Raw genomic sequence first — 7,507 nt, 5'->3', positions numbered from 1 at the left:
GCCAACTCTAAAAATTCACTTCATGTAATAAAGTTTCATACACCAGGTCAACCCAACTACACAGCTTTGCATAGCTTTTCAAACTCTCCATCTCTTTTATCCAATTATCAAACACAAACTCCCAATTCTTCATCTACCAAAAACTAGAATGGAAAAACAACACAGATTCACTTTCTTCATCTTCTTCCTAGCAGCTTCAATTCCATTCACAACTGAATCCAAATGCACAAAAGGTTGTTCATTAGCTTTAGCCAACTTCTACCTATCAAGTAACTCCAACCTCACTTATATTTCAAGTAAGCAACTCAATAATTGATTTTCATTCTCATCTTTCTTAAATCAATTCTAATTACTTACTCTTTTTTTTTTTTCTTTTTCTTACAGGTATTATGAAATCCTCAATTCTCACAAAACCAGAAGATATAGTTGATTACAACAGCGACACTGTCCCTAATAAAGACACCATTATAGCTGGCGAAAGAATCAACATTCCGTTCCCGTGTGATTGCTTCGACGGCGACTATCTTGCTCATACTTTTAGTTATGATGTTCAAACCGGTGACACTTATGAGTCTGTTGCTAGATCCAATTATGCTAATTTAACGAATGTTCAATGGTTGAGACACTTCAATAGTTATTCGCCGAATAATATTCCTGATACCGGGACGTTGAATGTTACTGTTAATTGTTCTTGTGGGGATAAGGAAATTGGGGATTATGGGTTGTTTGTGACTTATCCTCTTAGGCCTGGGGAGACTTTGGGGTCGGTTGCGAATTCGACTAAACTTGATTCGGGGTTGCTGCAGAGGTATAATCCTGGTGTCAATTTTAATCAAGGGAGTGGACTTGTTTTTATTCCTGGCAAAGGTTTGCAACTTTAATGAACTAGTATTTGTTTGCTGCTAAATATAGTAACTTATTGTTAAATTCAAATAAGTCTATAGATGTAAGTGAAAATATGATATTTTATATGAATTTAGAACATTTATAGAAATGAACAAGGTCAAGCCTTTCTTTTTATTATTTGTTAGGTTATAGAATAATGGCTAATCGGAGTAGTTAATGTAGTTAAGAGTTGTTATAGTTAGTTAGTTATTTGGATTAGTTAGAGAGAGTATCTTTAGAATATTGTAAAGTTTGTGAATTGAGTAGCAACTTAATTGTGAAGGAGAAACCCTTAGATGATAGATTCTTTCCTATTTATCAATAAAATGTTCTTTCTTTGAGATTCAATTCTTGGTTCCTAACATTATCACACACTCAATGATCTTAGTTTGTTCTTGATGGGGAAAATCGTAGAGCAAGTGATTGCATTCCGTGAGGGGACCTAGCCTCGTATTTATAGTATTAACCCGAAGCACCTCCTGTCATGGTTCTAAAGGTTATAGTCTTCACTGTTAGTAAGGAATGATCATCAAATGGATCATAACTTTAATCTAACAGCAACAACAATAAAACCTTATCCCACTAAGTGAGGTCAGCTACATGGATCAAATTAGGCCATAATGTTTATCCGTTTTTGAAAGAAAAAAAAAAGAGAAAACCCCAATTGATTGATGTTGTCACAAGAATTATTAGGAAAATTTGTATCAATGATTTGCTAACATAACAAAAATCATGTGTATCTCTAGACGTGTCTTTAACTATTTTCTTATTTATTAATAAATTCAATATAAGCATCTTATTTTGTTCTTTCAATTGTTTTTTTTTTCAGATAAAAATGGTAGCTATGTGTTTTTGGATACCAGGTAAATTTTGTTACACTACATTGTATGCAATCTGTGTTCATATCGTTGTATTAATTTTTCGCTCGTTGGTGAATAGATGAAACTAATGACTGTGTTTTTTATTCTCTTATGCAGTCCAGGAGGTTTGGCTTTCTCTCTTATCAAAAAATTGGTTTTGATGCGCGTGGTCACCATATACAAATGGTGGAAGAAAATTTCTACTTTGAACTCATATTTTGCTTCTATATAAGCAGGTCTTGCTGTTGGAGCTATTGCTGGAATAGCTGTTGGAATAGTTGTTCTTCTTTTAGTGGCAGCTGCTGTATATTTTGGATATTTCCGAAAGAAGAAGATACAGAAGGAGGACTCTCTCTCACGAGATTCCACCTCACTTTTCCCTCAGGATGTGAAGGGTATGTTTATTTCTTCTTATATTCCTCCCAAAACATCGTTTCTCTTACCTTTAATGGAGTTAATAGTCTGTAATGGTAAGTGCACGTTTGTTCCTAGCATCATCTTTTCTTGTTCCAATCATCTACCACAAACAATCTCATCACTGTAACTCCTATTGGTTTTTACTCTTGTTGGAGCCCTACTAAATGTTTAGTATCTTTAACTCTTACTGTTCTTAAAAATAAACCGTAGCTAATGATTTGACACTTTTCAGATGAAACTTCTCGTAATGCTGTGATCTCCGGCATAACAGTTGACAAATCAGTTGAATTTTCATATGATGAACTGGCAACTGCCTCAGATAACTTTAGCATGGCTAATAAAATTGGTCAAGGAGGTTTTGGATCTGTCTACTATGCAGAGCTGAGGGGAGAGGTGAGTAATAACATTTATTATAAGTATTTATTCCGAGAAATGTTCTGATATTCATAGGAGTTTATCAATGTTTATTCATCAAGGTTTAGCATTTGGCTGATTGTTAGTTGATTGAAAACAATTTGAAGTAGAAGATTATAGTATGAATATATGTGATAATCTATCAGATATAGTTAATAAGCTTAGCTATTATGTAACACGACTGATACATGAATAAAACAAGGAAACACTGAGAAACTTGGTAATTCACGGTTCATCTCAATTTGGGCCAGTAAAACTTACTAGTCATATTGGCATCAAAGATGAAGATATATGATTTATGATATGTACGAATGGATGTGCTAAAATGATATCATCCTTTCAAATATCAAAATATTCATCATTTTTTGGTTGTTTGTGACACACTATTGTGGAAACCAAGCTGGAAAGTACTCGTGACTTGTGAGAAAGGATTGAGAGTTGCTTCAAAATGGTTTTCTAATGAAGAAAATGATGGCAATATTGTAACATTCCGATTGATATTTTTCCTTTCATTTTTCATTTTACTGAGAAAGTTTATCCTTGATTTCTTGAAAATTGAGATTGTTGCGTAATATTTACCATGAGTTTCTGTTCTCTTAATTACAATAGAATTCATTTTGGTTGTTAAACACACATATCTACATGTTCTAAAAACCCACTCTGTCCCGTTCCTATTAGAATTCATATTCTCATTCCATAAGCCAATAATTTTGATGATGCAGAAAGCTGCAATAAAAAAGATGGATATGCAAGCAACAAAGGAATTTCTTGCTGAATTGAATGTCCTGACACGTGTTCATCATCTTAACTTGGTACTAATCCCTTACAACTTGAAGCATTTATTTGTATTAATTTTGTCTACTGTTGAATTGCACATTGCGGGCAAGATTTATTCCTAGAGAACTTTAGCTAGGGAAAAATTTGTAAAATCTCGCTTTAAGTGATTTGAACGTGTGGAGAGGACTTGTAGACGCTCCATTAGTATGTGTAGATTAGACAGAGCAGTCTCAACTGTTATAGTAGAGAGACCAAGAAAAGTTTTAGGTCCGAAAAACCATAAATCGGATTTATATTTATATGATTTGCCATTAGAAGTTATTCACAATACAAGATTATGGTGCCAAGGCTTTAGTTGTTGCAGTGATGGGAGCATTAGGTTTAACATAGACTTGGTGGTTAGTATTTTATTAATCTTATTTTGTGTAATGTCTTTAACTCTTAACGACCATCCAGGTGCGGTTGATTGGATATAGTATCGAGGGCTCCCTTTTCCTTGTCTATGAATACATCGAGAACGGAAACTTGAGTCAGCATTTGCGTGGTTCAGGTTAGAACAACTTATACTTTAGTTTTTATCTTCCTATGCTGTATTGTGATTGTCTCATGGTAACAGTAAAGTGTTCGTTTTTCTAGGTAGAGATCCACTGCCATGGGCTACACGTGTGCAGATTGCTTTGGATTCTGCCAGAGGTCTTGAATATATCCACGAGCATACAGTTCCTGTATATATCCATCGTGACATAAAGCCAGCAAATATATTGATAGACAAAAACTTCCGGGGGAAGGTTGAATGCGTTACGAGATTGATCTATCTCTATTTTTATTATTTCGATCACTATGGAAGCTCATAAAATGTTCATATTTGTAGGTTGCTGATTTTGGATTGACCAAACTGACGGAAGTTGGAAGCTCATCACTTCCCACTGGCCGTCTTGTCGGAACATTTGGATACATGCCACCAGAGTACGATTTACCAAACATTTACTCAACTTTTTTCCAAGTTCATGTGCTTGTGGATTTGTTTAGTGATTACCATGGTTTTATGTGAAGGTATGCTCAATATGGAGATGTTTCTCCCAAAGTAGATGTTTATGCCTTTGGAGTTGTTCTTTATGAAATTATTTCGGCAAAGGAAGCAATCGTCAAGACCAGCGAATCCATTGCTGCAGACTCAAAGGGACTTGTATCTATGGTCGGTGTTGACTTCACTACTAAAGAATTTTATTTAACTATAAAAAGTCTTTCCTTAGCAACCTAAATAGTAGCATTAATTTCCTTTCATTTTTATCATCCAATGCAGTTTGAAGGAGTTCTTAGTCAGCCCGATCCTACCGAAGATCTTCGCAAAATAGTGGATCCACGGCTTGGGGATAACTACCCTGTAGATTCAGTTCGCAAGGTGAGAACATCTTTTAATAAACACTTTTGTGTTAACGATTTCAAGAATGTTAAACCTATGGTCACTGTTTTGGCTTGCAGATGGCTCAACTAGCGAAAGCGTGTACACAAGAAAATCCTCAACTGCGTCCGAGTATGAGATCCATTGTGGTTGCTCTTATGACACTTTCTTCAACTACGGACGATTGGGATATTGGCTCCTTTTACGAAAATCAAAACCTTGTGAATCTTATGTCAGGAAGATAGGATTATACAAATGTATTGATTTTGTATGTACAATGTTTGGAGTTAGATTTCTGACATTGCAGCGGATTGTTGAAACAAAAGTGTTTATAAAATGGATTAGCAAGTAGGAATTTGTACATTGTAATAGCTGTATTTAGTAGAAAGAGTGAAGGGATCAACAATTTTATCATAATTTACCATCCATATAGCCCAACCAAGGGACCAAACCTACAGTTTGAAAAGCAACATTTATTTTGAGTGGTTTGACTTATTTTAGTGTTATAGTATTATGAATTAGAAACTTTGAAACATGGTTCAAAAAAGCACTCGAGTGGCTTATAAGACAAAACAAGTGAAGCATTCTTTTCAAGTCAAGTGTGACTTGATACCACACCCAATATTGTTTGTTACTAGCTAACAAGGTTTCATTTTTCCTCAGAAAAATCTTACTGTGTGATTTTGGCTCCCCCGACAATAGCTTTTTCCCACAATATAATCTCTAATATAAACTTGAGAATAGTAACAACCACCAAAAAGAAAAAACAACCCTTTTACATATATTATTTAATATAATCTCTATTTAAATATATTTACAATAAAATAAATAATAATTCTAATTTAATAAATATAAAAGCCATACATAAAACAAATTTGTATGACTAAAAACTAGGGGGTGGAAAAGCAGACGGCCCGGCCCGTTTAGGCCCGGCTCGTTTAAGTCTGCCAAAAAGCGGGACGGGGCGGGCCAACTTAGGTGTCTGAGTTAAAAAGTCAAGTCTGTTCCGTTTACTAACGGGTTGGCGGGCCGGTCCATCAATTTTATTTTATTTTTTATTTTACAATTTGATTAACTACATAATTTATAAATTTCTTAATTATTACCCAAGAGGTTAAGAAAAGATTTCTTTTTAACAACGCACAGTAGAACTTCAACATGTCTTAAAGACCAATTACAACAAAAAAACGAAATAAACTCAAACACAATAAAAAAATATCAAAATAAATAAATAAACAATACACATCATCCTAATCCAATTTAAAAACTAACTACTAAAAGAACCCAACTAAGAATTTACACAAGACAAACAGTGATAACAATTACATTGCATCATACATCACAATACATAAAATAATAGTGCATAAAATATCAGCACCTAACTTTCTCACTGTTTACATCATATATACTCTTATATTGACCGATTTCTTAATAGTTAAATTAAAAATTTGTCTCACGTATACACTAATCAAATCATTCATTTTCTTAAAATCAACATCTATTTCTAAAGAATACATGTAAGCTAATGTATCGAGAATTTAATAAATATGCATGTCATATTATTTCAAGTTTTTTCAATCAACATTTGTATTAGAAAGTTATAGAAAGAACATTATAATTATAATTCAATCTTCAATCAACATAATCTTAAAAGAAAGGTGTTGTTTTTACCGTTAAAGTTATTTTAATCTAACTAAAAAATAAAAAAGTTTTAACAAAAAGCCCGCCCCGGGTCGGCCCGATTTTTTAAGTGGATTAGACGGGACGAACCAACTTAAAGTACCAAGCCGAAAACCTCAACTCAGCCCGCCCAAAATGGCAGATCAAATGGGTCGACCCGATGGGTCTGACCGATTTTGCCACCCCTACTAAAAACTACTTAAAATTAGAGTTTTTTTAAATATTATCAAAATAAAAATAAGAAAAATTATAATACAATAACAATAGATTTTACTAAGAAACATATTTTTTATTTATGAAACAAATCATTTAAGAAGCTATTGAGCATACAATTCATCTAATGTTTATAACTAATCAATAAATTAATTAAATTCACAATTTGTTGACATCTTCTACAAATATATTTATAATATACTAATTTAAGTTTAATTAAAACTTAAGAAAAAATGGTCGCATAGTTCACTGCAGAATCTATTTTACATTACTTTTAAATTGTAGCATCTAACTAATTTCATAGATATTTTGGACATTGTGCTACATTTTAACTACTAATTCATTTACAAAAATAGTATTTTATTTTTCTATTTTATTCAAAATATTCATTAATCAATGTAAACATTATTGGTTTTATACAAACAAACATAACTCGAATGTGTAAGATTCATTAAAATAAAAATAAATATGAATAATAAATATTTGTTATTAGTGTTGAGTGCAAGTGAGTGGTTATAAGTTTCACATTGTTTATGAATGGGAATGTTGAATTTATAAGAGATGTGACCCATCTATCTAACACCTTAAGGTTTTGGGTTGAAATGTGGTGTCTCCCTCTCTTGTGATCCTGGAGCATTGGTCCCGTTGGTGCTCTTGACTCTCCCGGACTCCCCAACAGTATTCTTTGGTTGTCGACTATTGACAACGATTGTGGTTTTTTCTCCGGATTTGGAGTTTCTACGTTAATCTCTCGTGTTTTTATTTTGTTCCTCCTTTTTCTCTATGTCTGTTATTTTCCCAACAACTGCTATTAGAGATTTTGGTTCGATCTGGGAATATGAGTTCTTAGTATGCTATG

At 33.2% G+C, this 7,507-nt stretch overlaps 1 pseudogene; it reads left to right on the top strand.

Annotated features, from left to right (window-relative positions):
- Positions 1–5,255, top strand: LOC131661690 (lysM domain receptor-like kinase 3; annotated as a pseudogene).
- Positions 5,256–7,507: the final 2,252 nt, after the last annotated feature.

This window comes from Vicia villosa, linkage group LG3 (assembly GCF_029867415.1).
Source record: "Vicia villosa cultivar HV-30 ecotype Madison, WI linkage group LG3, Vvil1.0, whole genome shotgun sequence".
Classification (NCBI taxonomy): Eukaryota; Viridiplantae; Streptophyta; class Magnoliopsida; order Fabales; family Fabaceae; genus Vicia; species Vicia villosa.
Note: the sequence above shows the minus strand (reverse complement) of the source record. Positions and strands in the feature narration are given on the sequence as shown.